At 39.2% G+C, this 18,826-nt stretch overlaps 1 protein-coding gene across 1 annotated transcript in view; it reads right to left on the bottom strand.

Moving 5' to 3' along the window:
* LOC116284472 (uncharacterized) overlaps positions 1–18,826 on the bottom strand; it is a 943,500-nt gene that overhangs the window by 160,482 nt on the left and 764,192 nt on the right. Inside the window, exon 7 of the mRNA XM_072945588.1 lies at positions 8,415–9,764. The gene's annotated coding sequence lies outside the window, so the exon portion shown is untranslated. The remainder of the gene's footprint in view (positions 1–8,414; positions 9,765–18,826) is intronic.

Raw genomic sequence — 18,826 nt, forward strand, 5'->3', positions numbered from 1 at the left:
AACATCCTTCCACTTGATTTGATTTTTTTTTAAACCTAAACTGAGGACTTTGACATCGGCCCCTGTATTTTTCACACGGGGTCTATTTCACGTGGGTCTATGATTTCAAAGCGGAAACACTCCATTTTGATCCTGACCCCAGGTATCAGCTCTCTCTAAACTTCTTGTTTCTTGAAAAAGAAAAATGAAATGACTTCCTATTAATGCATTTTTCTTAAGCCCTTCCAGTGACTGATTATTTTCTCAACACCCACAAACAAGATGTATAAGTAATTCACTCGAGGATTTGTCAGGAATCAGACAGAAGATCACTAACCGTAAAGGCCTGATCGCCAGGTCCTTACCATTTAGATGCCAGGCAGCTGGCGCTGGACCCGTTCTTCATAACTCCTCAAAGATTCTGAGTAATGGCCCTACAATAACATCTGGAAATTATTTCAGTCTCCTGGAATAATCTAAGCCTGAAGACAGGAACTCATTTAAAGCAAATAGATGTCTCTTAAGTATCTCTCTCATCTATCTTTGGATCCAATACCCTTTTTACCATCTCTGTTCTGCCCATTTTAAATCTGAAGATCATTCTTTTGTGAAGACACAAGAAAAATCACTGTTTACTCTGTTTCACTGTGTCACTTATTAATATTATATAACATGCCCTTTGCTTACATTCTCTTAGCTCTAAATATGCATAACAGAGTGTCTTCAGTTATCCTTAAAAATGCTTGTGCATTCCTTGCCTTTTTTCTTCTTGAAATTATTCATGCTGCACTGTGCCACGTCCCCTTACCCACTCTGGGCCGTAGGCCCCCTTCTGCATATGCTGTCTCATTCCTAAAGCACCGCTTCATCCAACTAAACTAAGATTACAATTGGGGAGAGGGGAGTATTTTAAACCTAAATGTCAACCAAATATCCCTGATCTTTCCACTTTAATCCTTATAAAGATGAATCCTCAATGTCTGCCCACAGGCACTTCATGTCAACACATCCAAGATGGAAGCAGTTGTCTGTTTCTCCATCACAGTTCACTGTCTTGCAATCCTTATCCAAGTTAATGGCACCACAATCTAACTGGTCACCCAGGGCAGAAACTAGGAGTGATGCCTTGGCTCTTGTTTCCCCTGGTGCTCTACATTCAACCACTCAGCAAATTCTCCCAATGAATCCCTTCACATTTGTCTCAAATACATCCTTTCCCCTCCAGTTTCTCTGCCACTTAGTTAGTTCAAGTCTAATAGCACCCTTTTTTCTTAAATGTTGCAATCATCTTTCAATGATATGTCCAATTCCAGATTAATTCCTCTATAAAGTCTCCTCCATTATCAATATAATAATACTGGATATGGATGGATGGTATCTACACTGCTCAAAATCTATAAATGGCATCTCACTGGATACAGGTTAACATCCAAGGTGGATTTTACCTTTGCCTTGAATCTCCACCCACCTGACATCTCAGCAAAAATGTTCTCCTTCAAAATTTGGGTAAATTCTCCCCAGTCTCTTAACTTTTTTTAAATGATCCATCAAGACTTAATCTGCTACTCCTTCCTTTGGTCCATCAGTGGACCATGGAGATGCATCTATTATACTATTTATTAAACTCGATGGTAAGTATTTATTTGTATTTCCATTTCTGGCATAGGCTATGTGATCATGGAAGGTAGGATCATGGCTTGTTCATGTCTCAATCCACTCCCTCATACATGTATACCAGTGCAGTAGGCAAAATAATGTCCCCCTCTAAAAAAAGATAGCTACATTTTAATTCCCCAAACCTGTGATTATGTCATGTGGCAAAAAGCAATTAAGGTTGCTAATCATCGGACTTTATGAAAAGGGAGATTATTCTGCATTATCTCATAAACCCAAAGCAATCACAAGGGTCAATATCAATCTGGACCTCCCATGTGGTCCACAAGGAAGAAAGGAAATGGTAGTTTAAGCCTAGGAAGGATGTTTCCTTGTTTGTGCTCTCACTCTTGTTCTCTGCTACACACAAAAAAAAAAACAGTCTGTGAGAAGGAAGACAGGCAATAAGAAAGGGAAATGACTGAATGTGTCTAGTCACTAATCTGAGACTCTCAGTCCCTTCAGGATCTGAGGTCTATATGAGGTGTGGCTCTGACTCCTAACCCTCCCCAGGCTCAATTTTGTGACTAGTCCAGGATCGTGTATCCACATCTCCTATTTTGCTTAAGTCATTTGAAATTAGGTTTATGTTTCTTGCAACTGAAAGAGTCCTGACAAATATAAACTATCATCATGTAAGTCAGGGTAATTACAAAAAAATAAAATCCAAGTGATTCACAAAACCTGGGTCACAACACCCGGAGACAGGTAAAGTTACTCCCATTGTTGGAATGGCCTGGAAGGTCTTCAGAGAAAGCTAATGAATGCTTTTCATTGTTGCAGGTCCACAATTAGCCTTCCTTAGCCTACAGCACTGGTTCTTAAAATGTGGGCTCTGACCAGCAGTATCACCTGGAGACATACAAGCATCAAACATTCTCAAGCTCTACTCCAGACCTATCTCAGCAGAAATTCGGGGAGTGGGGCCAAATCCACTGAGATTTAACAAGTCATCCAGGTGATTCAAGTGCTTCCTAAGGTTTGAGACCCTCTATCCTGCACGCGAACCATACCGTTGATTTTTTGTTGTTAGTTGGTTGGTTTGTGTTATTTTTTTGCATTTAGTTTTGTTCAAAATACTGACATGAGATACGTGATGAATTCATGAAATATCAACTTCCCTTACAGCAGAGCTGTGAAATCTCTACCCAGCAACCAGGAAAGCATTAACATAAACTTCACAAGTAAGTTGGATTTCAGGTGAATTTTTTGCCTACCTTCTGTAATTTTCAGTCTGATAAAGTATATACTTCATGTAATAAAAAGCATTTTAGAGATTAAAGCACTATTAGCATGCTGAATATACATACATAACTTTTTAGTGATATTAAGGAAAATCCAGTATTTTTCAGGCAGATTTCACATCAATTTGTTCTCTTATAAATTTCATTGTGGTTTTTTTCATTTCCTTAGAATTTCCTAGGAATTAAAAATATTTATTCCATGACTTGAGTTCACTATAAGAGAGAATGCCCTATATTAACGTTGCAATTCTGGGAGAAATAGTTATTTGCCATGTATGCTGAGAATTCTTGGCTCTGGGCATCCAAGTTTTCAATGTGGCTGATTACTTAACCCCACTACCTCAGTGGGGGGCACTTGTTATAATAGGTAGGTTAAGTGGGCATGACTCTTCCAAAGTTTCTAGGGAGAATAGTGTTTGTTTTCCTTTGGGCTAAAGACTTAATTTGTTACCTAGTTTTGCACTAACTTCATGGATCTACAACCTGGGATAGGAAAGAGAAAAAGTGATTACATTCAGTGAAATGGACAAATATACCAGAACAAGAAATCCTGTTAAAATGTGGGATGTATTCCCCAAGGCAAGCAATGCTATAATTATCATAATATACTACTTCTCTCATATTGCTGTGAAGTATAAAACACAGCAACTTACCTACCTTTAATTAGCTGTATTTAGTATTTTTATGGCCACTGAACATGGTGCTCAGATTACCATATATTAGCATATAATTTGCATACACACCTCAAGGTATTTGGTTTTATTGCTATTACCTTTTGTGGCCCTATTTCAGTAATGGTGCTAATGGAATATAAAAAAGAGATTTCTGACTCAATTCACTTTACAGTCGGGAGTTTTACAATGGTAAGTTCCATGTTTAATATAAAATGCCTCAAAAAAATGTCTGTGCCTTCTTAAAGTGGTCAATCAGCCTGTGTACTTATCTGGCAAATGTGACAGGTTTCCCAGTGAAGGCATTTACTTTCATTCGGAGCTCAATAAAGACATATTTTATAAGGCTTGGGGTAAACTGTTTCATGTTTGCTTAGAAGAAAGTTGCACACATGATTTAGTGAATCTTACCAGTCTACCAGCAGATAAAGGCCCAGAGAGAGAAAAAATAACAGCTGCAGAGACAGAATTTGGAGAAAGGTCAGAGGTCAGTGTCTACATCTGCATTCACTGGGAGACAGAGAGGGAAAATAAAGGGTCTCTCTTTGTTGCGAGTCAGCACTATTTGAGAAAAGTGCAGATACCAACTTAATTACCAATGTTCCCTTTTGCCCTAGGGTGCTGCAGCAGGCTATAAATCAATACCTAAGGTCACATTGCTAAAAGCATGAAAAAAATCAGTCTTTCTTGCACTTGGGAGCATTGTTTTGTGCTTCTTCCTTAGTGTTACTCGCATTCGATACCAGACAGAAACAGAGGGCTGGAGTCAAGGCAGAGGGCATCAGAATTATGAAAGCTGATGTAAGAAGCAGGCCTTTTGAACTTCAGGCAACTCTTGAACTGTGTCAAATCTCCCATCGTTATTCGATGTTTGTTGTTGATTCGCTCGTTTTTAATCCCTTCACCCAATCCTTAAGCCTAACTGCAATAAATAAAATTTACTGTCAATTATGTGCCAATTTGGAAATAAAGCTAACCATTTTTTTTTTCAATTCAAAAATAATTTCAGAGTAAATGTGTTTGGGACTACTGATACATTTTTATTCATCTTTCTTTCAACCAGCTATGCAAATTCCTACATCAGATTTTGATAAGTAGGAGAATGTTATTCTGTTTTTTAAAAACTGTCTTTGTTAACCTAGAGAGACTACAATACCTAGAAGAGAAAGCATGACATTTGTCACATGCAAAATGAAAAATGGTCATTTCAAGGTAAGACTGTCTTAACATAACTCACTTTGATGGTCAAAAAAAGACTCCCTTCTTGCTTTATTGCATCAAAGGGACTCTATTTGAGAGGCAGCTCGGGTTTGGTTCACAGGACAATATGACCATATTTGAATGGGATGACCACATCAGGATTTTGATTATTGCAGTAATTTATGTGGTCATCACAGATCAGACCAACCATGCAGCAGGGTGATTTGGTTGTTAACACAAAAGAAATACCTACATTGATTATGCTGGAGGCAGGGAGGTATGAATCACATCTTAGATCTAACATCTTTAAATACTGAAGTTTTACAGTTTATTCTACACACTTAGAGTATCTGTAACAGTTTAATTTTCAATGTGCATTCTATACCTTAAAGAGTTTTTGGAAGTAGATAAGGTGCAGCTTACAGATATGTGAAAATAATAGCAATAATTCCTGTAAACCATCCATTTTTTTCTTTATAAAGATTTCTTCCCCAAAGCACTCTTTCCAGAACTGTTTAATCTGGTCCACCTTTCTGTCTCACTTGTACCATCTAAACTGGTCCTTATGTAAAGTACATTCTTCTACAGATCTCCAAGTTAAAGAACTCTATAATGTGTATAAATGTCATCTGATTGGTCTTTCACAGAATCATACTATTTTGAGCAAGACTATTAGAAGTCATCTGGCTGAACAGTTGTTTTGTTTTGTTTTTTTAATTAGTGAAAAAATAGAGAGGCCATCTCATTTTGCTGTGAGGACTCAGTTGAAAAGAACAGTGCAGTTCAGTAACTAACTTGGGTTCAGGGGAATTTTCCAATAAGTGAGACGTCCTACTCAATGCCTTGCTGTAGAGCCACAAATATTTACTTATCTAATTAGGTATACAAAGAGGCTCACTGATAATGCAAAATCTGCTACCTTTCCCAGAGTGGACAAAAAGGAGATAAAGCTTAAAATGAAATGATAGCATATAGTGGCAACTTGTATCTTCCTTGACTTCACAATCAGAGAAACAGGAAGTTGAAAGAAGAGATTCATTTGCTATTCGTTCATGAAAATGGGAGACTGATGTAAAAGGCGGTTCCTTCTGTTGCCACAGAGAGTTCTCGAGAATGAACACACATCTTATTATAACTGCTCAGATTATAAAACACAAGTCATAATTGAAGGTAGTGTCTATTCTAAACACTGAGGGCAATCTGCCCTGGCATCTCGCTATCCATCCTGCCTTCAGGGAGCCATTGAGCATATGCACACTGCATCAGCCAGAGCCTGCCAGCATCTAATGTCTCTCTAGGGTTTCACCATTACCCGATTTGAATGCTGAGAAGATGCTCATAATTGCTTATTATGACATTAGACAAGAGAATTCAAGTCCCATTTGACTGTAATGAGCTTGTGGATTCTCTCTTTTGTGGGTCCGATCACACACAGAATGGAACGTAAGGCATCTATACTGAAAGAGAATTACACTTCAACAGCGGAGCATGAGGCTTGGACCCCTGTTCATTTTAATTTTTTTTCCTGTTACTTTCCACAGCCTATTTGATAGAAACAAAAATAATATCAATTACAAAATCTTTCAGCAAAGACCCTCAAACTTCTTTCATAACTGGAATTTATTTCCCCAGGTTTCCTCTGAAAGAATTCAGACATACTGTCTCTACACTGCAGGTGAGCAAATTAAATGGTAAAAACAAATAAAATTATTTCTTTAAGATGATGTATGGACTAAAATGACAGAATCAGTCCGTTTTCCATGCAGCATAAAACAATAACAAGAACTATGTACATCATGAGCAGGTGTAACCCCTACTTAGAATTGAATTAGAATTGAAAACCCCTACTTAGAATTCGGTGAAACACCCCTGTGATTATTTCAGTAAGGAACACGTTTAAGAAATTACCAGCCTATCTGATTTTCACCAGATGGAAAGTCAAAGAAGGCCTATAAAGATGACACAGAACATGGCTACAAAAAAGGGGCAAAAAGAGTAACTGGACTGAATTTGATTTCTAAGTGGAAGAACGAGGAACCACTGGGTGTGCCTGGGATTTCATCGTTCTGCGGTTTGACAGAGCATCCGTGCGTCCTGCTTCCTCACAGTAGTAACCAGATGGCGGAAGGAGGGAAACAATGATGACCTGGATTCTAACAGAAAGCACATGGAGCCCCCAGGGCTTTCCATTCAAAGCTACAGCTGAAATTGTAACATGGAAGTGCAGTGGTAGGTGTTACAGCCAAGCAGCTCGGGAAGCAAGGGTGCGTTCACGATCAAGTCTGCAGGCAGGTGTAATACTAATGTCGTGCTCAATGGAAGTGGGTTTTTTTTTCCATGATAAATTTTAAACGCAGTTGCGGCCATTCTGAAGATAGCACTAAATTTCCTCCATCTCAGGCTGGCTCTGAGTTATTAAGTCAAATTATCTGGCTGCCAGAAGAGAAAAGCTGTGAGTTGGGCTTCACTTTTTGAGGGAACTTTAACAAGCATTTTAAAAAGAATATGTAACATGTTTCTCTCTCTCTCCTACAAATGTCAGCAGGGACTTTCCACTCGTGGAGAGAAAAATCTGGTGCAAAAGTAAAATAACTGGACCAGAAATGGAATTAAGTTCTAATTTTTTAATCTGTCGCAAAGAACTGGGTAGCCTTAGGCAAACCATGCGATCTCTTAATTTGGTTTGATTCATATGAAGCAGCCTGCATTCAAGTTCAACAGAATGTTTACTGATATTTGGCTTTAGAATGTTAGGTTGAATCAACTGCAAAGTTACTTCTTTGTAATTTCCTTATTTTTCAAAACAAGAAAAAAAAAAAAAACCGACAAACCAACCGGCATCAGTATGAGTGTCAATTATTTGCGAGGCAATAAAATGCTAGAAATACAAAGAATAAATGGAATAAACTCTATTTATTTATTAGGAGTTCAAAATCTGTAAGGGAACTTTTTGCTCCCCCAGCCTCCCAGATTACACCACACCTGCAATGTGGACTTCACAAAGCTGTTATGCCTGCAAAGGGCCTCTGGTCCTCTCCATTTATCAGTAATCAATTTCCAAGTCCATGAACATCTCTCAATCCCCGTTTTCTCACCCCCACAATAGAAATAATAGCAGGCGCTAGCTCAAATGGTTGCATGAAGCTAACACAATATATTCAAATAAAATAATTAGTGCCATGCCGGACCGAGAGTAAGTGCCACATAAATGTTAAATATTAATTACTCTTATAGTCATAAAAGCTTGAATGTTGCAATAATGTATAGAGGAATACATAAAATACTCTTTAATAAAAATATAAAGGGATTTACATATTCTGTCATTATAAATAAGATAATGGAAATTGTTATGGGCTGAATTGTGCCCGGCCCTTTAAATGAATGTGTTAAAGCCTTACCTGCCAGTACTTCAGAATGTGACTGTATTTGGAAATATGACCTTCAAGGAGGTAATTAAGATTAAATGAGGTTATATGGGTAAGTCCTAACCCAACCGGACTGACGTCCTTAGAAGAGAAAATTTGGACAGAGGCAGAGACACCAGGGAGGCGAACGCGCAGCAAAAAGACCAGGTGAGGACACAGCAGGGAGACAGCCATCTGCAGGCCGCGGGGAGAGGCCTCAGGAGAAACCAAACCTGCCAACGCCTTGACCTTGGACTTCCTACCTCCAGAACTGTGAGGAAATTCATTTCTGTTGTTTAAGCCCTCCCGTCTGTGGCATTTTGTTTTGGGATCCTGAGCAAACTAATAGAAAATGAAAGTACTTTAAATAACATAAATAGATGTTCACACAATGATTCAAAAGATACACACAGGTTGTCTTCCCTTTTAGCTTCTGAGCACGTGTACTTATAAAAAATTAGTAGTATCAAATAAAAATTACCTTTGTAATTTTTGTAAAGAAATATTCAAACAACTCAAGAGCATAAAATAAAAAAACGTTTCCCCTCTTCTATTTGAAATGGATAGATGAGGTTATCAATACATTTCTGGGCCAAATGTGTGCAACAGGAACCCTTTATCTGATACACAGATGACCACTAGTTCACATACCCTCAAGGGTGCACAACAATGAATCCAGGGTCCTCACTCATCCACTGTCACCACCAAAGGGGAACACTCACATCATTCCAGAGACCTGAGCCGGCTACAAGAGGTCATCCACACTGGTTTTTCGGGTGGACCATGTGAGACAACAGCCAACACAGAGCCTCATGCACAGGATGGCTCAACATATATCTGTCTGTTAATTTGAAATGCCTGACTAATGACGCCTCAGCTACTAACTTTTATAAAACTAGATGCTCGTGGTTTCACTGAATATAATGAAGGCTAATTTGTGGTCAGGTCTGTATGTGTGCAGCTAGAAGTGTAACAGTATTTCTGTTAGTACCAGGGATTTTGCTAAACACACCTCAAGTCTTCTTGTTTATTTAGTTCACTTGATATAGCTTCCTCCTTGCACTAACTCAGGGCCAAATACAGAATTTGCTCTTACTATTTTGCTGCTCTGCAAGTGTCAGGGAATCTAAAAACAAGGATTAACTTTACCTATATAATTTACCATAAAATCTATGGGCCAAAGCAATTATCTAGATCCATTTACAATTTTCCTGAAATTCCTGAAGATTCCCTTCTGCAGCTTCCTAAGAAACAGACGAAAGGAAAACAAAATATGGAGTGTTTGTTTCCCGTCACAGTTCCTGACAGTATTACACTGGGCAGGTCGTTTCTTCTTTCTTCCCTGTTTGTAAATGAGAATAATACTGACTCTGATTTCTAATAACGAACTATGATTTCTTATGATTCCGTGTATCGGCAGGCTGGTTCTTTTGCTTACCTTGTCTGGGCGCTCTCAGAAAGCTGCGTTCAGCTGGTGCATCCTCTGGGGATCGGACTGGGCTCACCTGGGCTTACCTGGGTCACCCGGACCTCCCACTCGGTGCCTGACAGTCCACCGGGGCTTCTGTTCTATGATTCGCTTTTCCTCCTCGTGGTTTCTCATCCCGCAGTACCTGGTGGCGAAACAGCTGGCGTGAGGGTGAAAGCTTTACTTAAAAGTATCTTATTTAATATTTTGGTATTCTTTTGTTATAATTTAACTTCTGCCTTTTAATTTTATAGATAACTTTGACCTTCTGGGAGAAAGGCCTTTTTTGAAAAGACATATGAAAAATGACTTTCATATTCCATCTTTTATATTTACTTTATCATACACTTTGAGGAAAATACATCCAAAATTAATTTTTGTACACTTTAAATATTTTTAATTACTTAGATCATTACAGTCACTAGAACACAAATTATATGAAAGTCTTGATGAAAATAACAGCGATTTTGCTAAGATTAATATGACAGAATTAATATATAAAAGCTATGTATTTCATGTGTCTATTTTCTTAGTCATCTTAATATAATAAACTGTATTAAAACACTCAGATATACACAATAATACAATTTAGTTGTTTTTACTATTTTCTTGATTCATTAGAATATAAACCATAGCTTTACATGTATGTGTTAATTCTTGTCAACATAATGGAATATTCATTTAAAAAAACAGATAAAAAGAATATGTCAACATAAAGGATATTATTTTTATCAGTCTGTTAAATTGATTTATAATTTTTATATATTTGGCTATGTGGGTTTTCACTTGTACTCTTGCCCCAAGCCCTGCAAATATTAGGGACAGGTTTGGTAATTAAAAAATCTCAAACAAGGAAGTAACTGATAAACACTGCACTCAGGCAAGATCACTCCCGTGCAGACAGTAAGACTCTCTGGCAGGCTGGTTGCCCTCTGCATGGGTAGCATTTCAACCTCTACCAGAACCTCTAAAACAACACCACTCACGTCTTCCCACATCTCTGAAGAGGATCTGAGTCCTCCCACTGGCCAGCCAGTCCCTGGCTACAGGCCTACCCGCTTTCAGACCAGCCATTTTTGACGGCTCAGCCACAAGGATGGAAGGATGAGGCAGAAGCCACCCGCATCTCGAGGCCCAAGTAATTGGTGTCACTTTTGACAAATTTCACTGGTGAAAGCAAGTCACAGGTTTATCCCATATTCAGTGGGTAGGTCAGTAGACGCTCTTTCGGAAGGGTGAAGAAACAAAGTCAAGTACATAGGAATACACAAGAAGGATGAGAGAGTGTTAGCAAAGTCCCACAAAGACCTGCTTCATAATATGACATGACTTTCTTTGAAGTCATTGAGACATCATGGCCTCAGCCTCTTCCAAACGTGTGGCCCCGTGCAGGTGCTCCAAGAGGAACCATGAGCTGAAATAATAATAGACATGCTAGGGGTAGACCCCCAGTTCTGAAACAATCACCATGTATCCATGCATTCCTTGCCTAAGTTTTAATTTAAAATGTCATGAATTACAAATAGTACTTGACAATGAGCCAAAAATGTTTTCTGACTTTCCCCCAGATTGCACTAGGTAGGCATCAATTGTCTGGTCTCCATCCCGCTGTAGAATGGTGCGCCATTCTACAGTGCAACACTAGCAGAGTAACATGCTGGGGGTGGGGTGATTCTCCTGCTCAGTGAAAACTACTGCAGTTTGGTTATATGGGATTGGTGGTAGCAAAAATACCCCAAAATGTTCACAAGCAGCTATTTCACTCACTTTATATCTCTGTCCACCAGAGGCATGTGCTGCTGTTACCAAGAGACTGAACCCCACCGTATCTCAGCAGGAACAGACCTTTATACAGGGGGACCCATCTTTCTGGGAAGTTGCTATCTCCCCATTAGATGAGCTGGAAATTTGAAATGAGAATTCACCCACTATAGAACAAGTGTACTTTCTCAAAAATTACGTTTATTTGAAATTCAAATTTTACTAGGCACGGTTCCTGTCTGAGTCCCTACCTTCTCTGAACTTGAAGAAAAATGAGAGATGATATATATAGTATATATATATATATATATATATATATACACGTATATATTTATTAAATGTTACTTCTTCATTGCCCAAGATTTTTCTGGTTTTAGCTCTGAACATCCCACATCCAGAAAACCCCCTGCCCCCGGGCAAATCAGTACAGTTAGTCTGATAAACACTGACTCTTCAAAGACAGTGCTCGTATTTCCATTACTATTATTTACTTAGTACATACATAGTAAGTACTTTTTGAACACATGAATGAATGCATGAGCACATAAGAGAAGGCTGGGGAGCCAGAGGAAGGTGGGGAGGGAAAGGCTGCTCAAGAGATGAGACACGCTGCATATCTGTGGCAGAGCAGAGGGATAGGACTGGTTAGTTGGGGCACAGACGAGTAGCTTCAACCCTGCTGTACCTCAAAATCCTCTTAGAAGTTTTTTAAAAATACCCACACTTGGATTCTATCAATTGAATGAAGTCTCTAGAGATATAGCCCTGGCATTTTTTTTTTTTTAAAGCTCCAGGATTTAGAATCACTGGCTTAGGGCCTCTCAAGGCAGGCAAACATCCTGCAGTAGAGAGACTCTGGGGGGAAAAATTAACTAAAACTAAAAGATACTGAGAGGTGGTATGATTCTAACACCCTTCTCCAATGACCTCACTTCGGTGAGTTTCTTATTTGGATGGTTGTTATTTCTGCTGCCACTTCAGATACATAATTTCCTCCCAAATGTGTGAGTTCTTGGCTCATTTCTACAGAGAAGCTGGGAGTCAGAGGAATGTTGTGGCTGAGTTTCCCTACGCTCTGATGTGCATGGCACATCTGTCTTCAAAGAGCTGTTTGGAAAAATAAATAGCATTCAAAGCCAGGCAAAGAAAATAGTTAACGTTAGCAATTTTGTTAACACATCCAGGAAACAGACTAGCTACTGGCAGGCTAAATAAATGTGTGCCATGCATGACCTTCAAAATCATTGATCTTAAAGATTATAAACAATACCCAACTGACCCATTGGTCTGTGTCCTCGGATTAAGAGATCCTGTCATGTACATTCCCCTTTGTAGTGTATTGCTGCCAATAAGGAAGACGATTTAAAATATATATATATATTGAACCATGTTATGTGTGATCATTAATCACCAACTCTCCCTAGGACTACCGTCATAAATACTGCATCTGCATAAAATTCCCTGCTGAAATTACCCTGCCATCTTTTCAGCCTTCTAGGAAAACACAGAAACACTTGGAGGGAAGAGGAAATAAAAAAGGCACAGAGAAAGGAAACAAAGAATAGGAAATGGACCACTTTTTAAACTTCATTTTAAGTTATTTAAATTATGTTTTAAAAATGATTTTCGATTTTATCCAAAGGTCTTTAAACTTGCTTTTAAATGTGCACTTTGTCTCATAGCACTGTTTGATGGCGATAGTAAACACATTTGACTAAGTTTTTTATATTTTGTTATTTCTCTGTTACCAAGTATATCTTCATAGAGCAATTTCAAATTTTGTGGCACTGGAAGCCGATACAAAGTTCAGCACAAAGGTCTGTGAAAGGGCCCTGCTGCTGAAGCTTCATTAATATCACGGTAAATCTGTTCTGGTCTGCTAGCATCATATATGGGGATGTAAATGATACTTCTTTCCTCCTGTTTCTCGTTTTTAAAATGATATCAAATCATATAGGTGTATAAGATTCCAATAACATAGAATTGCAAAAATAAAAATTGAAAGGCCTTTTTCACTGCTCATCATGTAACTCTCCAGAGGTGATGGCTGTCAGCATTTAGCATGTGAAATGTACCATTTTTAAGGAATGCTTTCAAATAGTTGTCTAAAACCTATTTTTATACTATATTTTATATATATATATAGCAATTTATATATCTATAGCTACATATATATATATGAATATATATAAAATTTCAAGTGTTTAGATAAGCATATATATTCTGTCAACTCTTGACATCAAAGGCTGCAGATTCAATTTGTAGCTTCCCTGGGTCTTTCTCTTATTTATCTTCTCCTTTAAGTGTGCACTTGATTTGGGGAAGTTAAGTCTCTTAATATCACTTAACAGTGGTAAAAGGGGCAACTCAAGCATCAGAGCTGGATTTGAATCTCTGCTCAGAAATTTAATAAATACATGATTTAGGTATTAATACATGTCACTACTTTGAAATTTCCTGAACTACTTAACAATTTTGCAGTTCTCCATCTTCAAAATCAGGATAATAATAATAACCAGCAAATGGGGTTGTTGCAAGGATTAAATGAGATATTACATGCAAACAGCTCGTCATAATCCTGGAACATCATGTATGCAATAAATACGAGAAACCATCACATCATCTTCAAAGTCATCATTATCACTGTCGGCTTCATTCTCATTATCAGTGAGTAGCTAAAGGAAGAGAGGTTATAAAAAATGAAATATGATTTTCACTACTTATTTATAACTTGATGGATGCTTTTCAGTGGAAGAGTTTGAAATTATCATCTACAGTGAAATTTAGGGTACCCTGTGGACAGTTACACCACGTAACCTCCAAGGACATCAACTTGTGCCTCTGTTCTCAAAAGAGATGCTCATAGACCAAATGATTGCATTGCCTATTAAATCAACTTAAAACATACAGTGAGAGAAAGGGGAAGAAACAGGGTGTTAATAATTTGGGGGTAGTGTGTGAATCTCACAGAAGGACTGCCCTACCTGAATCCTGGGTATGCAATGTTCCTATACCCTCCCGGTTGACCCATCAGCCATCCGTGTTCCTGGTGTAGCTGTAAGGAGCAGAGTAGAGACTTGAGCCAGGGGGCTCAGCAGATGGGAGATGCCTGGAGCCAACACACACTTGCATTTTCCAAAAGACACAGGGCAAGTCCATCTGGCCCATAGCATAGCTGTAACTTGCCAATTAGCCTGATGAGCAGCTACAATTTATCTGTATTTCTCAGGCAGAGGGCACATGGGGCCAGAATGAGCACCACCCACAGGTGGCTGATTTACGGCTTCATGAATATATATTGTCTCCTTGGTCCCTCCATCCCTTCCCATCCGCCTGCAGACACAAGATACACAAGCGGTGCTCCTTTATCTGTGCCCAACATGTCTCCCAAGTGACTTTCTCCTCTTCTTCTTTTATCTGACTCCTTGTTTTCCTGTCTTCTTTTCTATGGAAGAATTGAAAAGCCTTACTTCACAGAGAAAACATTCATTATGCAGGGCTTCTACTCGTGGTGACAGAGTGGGGTTATTATGACCCTGCTTTCAAACCAGTTCACTTGGATTCAAATTCTAGCCCATCGCTTAACAGCTGTGTAAATGTGGGTAAGTCACTTAATCTTTCTGTGCTTCAGACTCCTCCTCTGCAAAACATGGATGATAATAATACTAATAGTACCTGTCTGAGAAGGCTGTTGTGTTGATCAAGTGAGTTATTTAACCAAAGTGTTCAGAACAGTGTCCGGCACTTAGTAAGGACGCAGTATGTAGCAGCTCTTATGACGTTTAGCCCTTCGGACAGTGTGCTCTTGGCTGGAAGCCTGACCTAGGGGGGCAGGAGGACATGTCAATGTGTTCCCGGAGGGAGAAAATAAGTCTTTCCATTTACAGGGTGCTTGCCACTTACAAAGAACTGTAAAGTAACTGATCATTTTAAGATTTCAAAGTGAATCTAGGAAGCGGCTATGACCTCTATTTTACAGATCAAGACCCAGAAGTTCAGGAGATGAAAGGGCTTACTCAGAGACACACATTTATCAGGTATCAGGTCATGACTTGAATCCATGTCTTCCTGTTCTGTGTTCAGCCCTGGCTGCTGTCCCCAAGGAGCTGGCAATAACCTCCCCTGCCTGAAAAAAAAAAAGGGTTTCCCTTCACACTATCTCCTTCCACCACACACTCAGACTCATGTAGGAAGACTCTCTATATGATCAGAGGAAAGACTTAAAAATTGCTTCTCCCCAACTCATAACATAGTGATTAGTTTACATTATTGCATAAATGCCATGTAACTGATCATCTCCCATCATGTCCTGGGGTCAAGTGTCAATAGTCGAGACGGTATGGAAGGTTAGAAGGGCAGAAGAGACAGATCCAGAAAGGATGGGCTGATTTTGTCATATGGCTTAGAATTGCTATACATGATTTTATGTACAACAGGTACATAATAAATTTGCCTTATTTCCAGGTATAATCTATAGCACCGTGTTGTCATCTTTAATACTTCACTGTAATTCAATCTCTTTATTAAAAAAATAGTTTAATGATGTGAACAAAATATAGGCACAAAGGAGAAAATAGTCACATATCTCATTAATTCATTTGCCTAAATAAAAGCAGAGGCCTGGGGAAAACCTCAGGCGCTCAGCTTCCCTCCCCCACTTGCCCTCTGGATGCACTGCATTGAGTCCACCATCATTAAGTGCAATGAGTGGGGAAGATACATTAATACAAAGAAATGCTGAGCAGGTAAAAGAAAATCAAGTCACTGTTGACAGAGGACAGACTCTTAATTCACACACATACACACACACACCAAAGCGAAACTACACCAGTTGCCAAACCGTGCCTCTGTCCTCTCACATTTGACCAACTTGGAAAGTATCCTCATATCAGAAGGACTCTCCCTTCTCTTCTTACAGAACGCATTCTTCGAAATGCCTTGGTGAAATCGAGGATTATTTATTTTCAATTTTCAAATAGTCAAACATAAAAAGGATTCCCACACCAGCTGGACTCCTTGGCCATCAGGCCCCAGTAGTAACTGACTCTCTGTCTGTAAGAGGAGGTGAGGTGCAATTATGTCTCAGGAATTTTAAGGTCTTTACAATTAAAATCCGTTATCTAAAATGGAAAAAGAAAGGGACACTTTGAAGCTTGTAGAAGACTGCACCGCTCTTTTTAAAGTCACAAAAATACTCCTGAGGGTGCAGTAAGAAACATTCCATCGTCCCCAGAGGGCTTCAGTTGTGGGGAGGTTGAGTCCGGGTGAGCTGACAGAAGGTGGCAGGGGCCTCTTCCTGGGTCTTGTGACAGGACAAGAATCCAGGAACTACCTGTCCTCAAATATGTTTGATGTTCTTCCCTGTTCCTGAACTCCCAAGCAAACTTTAAGTCATAACCTCTCTCTGCCAACACCAGTCAACCTCTAACCGAAAACACTGTGATTTTTTTTTAAGTGCTTTATGTTACAGTGCTATAAATGGGTGCCAGTTACAGTTCAATCAGGGAAGAAGAACCAGTAGGAGATAGACTTTAAGAGATTTCTTGCAAGGAAGTGGCTCATGCAGTAGTAGGGTCTGGCAAAGCAAGTCTGAAATCCATAGTGCGCACCTTCAGGAAAGGTCGGCTAGAACTCTGGGGCATGAACAGAAGTGGACATTCCACAGGAGGAATTTCTTTTTCTTCAGGGAAACGTCAGTTCTGCTTTTAAAGCTTCCAGTTGATGGAATCCAGTCTTCCATATTATCTAGGATTTTCTATCCCTTACTTAAACTCAGTCGATTATGGACTTTAATAGTATCCACCAAGGACCTTCCCAGCAACACCTACATCCATGATACACTGGATGACTGGCAGCTGTAGCCTGGCCATGTTGTCACATCAAAAAGGCCATCACCATATGTATGTGCCAAGGCACTTTTCTAAGGACTTCATACCCCACCTCATTTATTAACCTCACAACCTGATGAGGAAACTGAGGTACAGAGTAACAGAGTAAATTCGTTCAAGCTGGTGTAGTAAGTACAACTGGACCAGCATTCCAGCCCAGGTGGTCTGGTTCCAGAGACTATGCTTCCACTATGACTTGCTGATTTCCTTTGGATTCAATCTTTCCAGATGCTTTAAAAAGTATTTCCTAGAATGTTCAGTGTTGTTTTGTCAAAGGTGAATTGCTTTTCCCATCAAAATGTCTCAATGTACTCCAGAATACATTCCAATTTCTCTATCTGCAATGTTCATTTTCTTTACGGTCATGATGTTTCTGAGAATTACTGTTGTAATTACCCTGTTGTATTACTGTTGTAATAGATACATATTAATATTAATTTCTCTGTCTTGTACTGAGTAATTTTGTTTCACCCTCACTGAAAACAACTGTATTTAAAATCTATTTTATAGGTGAGCTAAGAAACACTTGGTTAATTCAAAGGTCTTAAGCTGACAGACTTAGTGGCAGAGATAGAAATGGTACTTCAGGTGTTCAAGAAACGATCGTTCAATTGTCCTACAAACCAGATGAAGTTTCTCTTTGCTGCTTGCAAATGGGAGTGAGCAATGGAAACAACAACATTTCGGAAAGAAAAAAAAGGCAACTATGATAAAAGTTCATAAATAGTATAGAAATTATTGGGGAATTTAATCATTTTACATAAGAATTTTTTCCCATGAATAATTGCTGAGGAGAAGAAAACTCATTTGTGTCAAGATTCATGGTGGTTGATGGCCGCATGTGGCTTATTTTTCCAGGCTGTCGAAAGTGTGAGGAGTTGGGCTGTACCTGCCCTTCCTGCTGACCTTCACAAGCCTGTAAGGTAAAGACCTCAGCAGGCAGGTGTGAGGACTCCTGAATATGTTTACCAACCAGAGAGACCTGCTCTGACAGTACTGCCAAGTTGCCTTCTGTTAGAAATCCCAGCAACATCCCTGCTGTCCTGACCCTGGGGTGCACACACAACTAACGAGGCTTGTTGGCGAGATGTCACCCCCCACCTGTCACCTAGAACACACGTCACCTCCTCCATTCCTCACTGAATCCTCACTGAGGAATACTTCATTCTTCAGATGGCTATTTTAGGGGACTGAAGGATCAAATAAAACTGCCACAGGGAAGGCACAGACTTACTACAAAATTCCTACCAGTAGGTCACCTCTTTCTTGCTTGTTCCCTTTTTGTTTCCTTCTTCCAAATTATTTAAAATTATTAAATATTTGAAATACATAAATAAAAAGTAACTGATACCTACGTACCACTGAGATTAAACAGATGTCAGCATATTTGGTCTTACTTGCCTTAGATTGTTTAAAAGATAGCAAATATTACAGAATTAGCTAAAACCATACTCCTTCCCTTTTTCTAGCCCATGTTCCCAGGGTGTAATAATCACCATGGAGTTGCTGCCTGTCATTCCCATTCATATTGCTGTGCTCAGACCATCCATCTTTCAGT

The sequence above is a fragment of the Vicugna pacos genome, chromosome 20 (genome assembly GCF_048564905.1).
Source record: "Vicugna pacos chromosome 20, VicPac4, whole genome shotgun sequence".
NCBI classification, from domain to species: Eukaryota; Metazoa; Chordata; class Mammalia; order Artiodactyla; family Camelidae; genus Vicugna; species Vicugna pacos.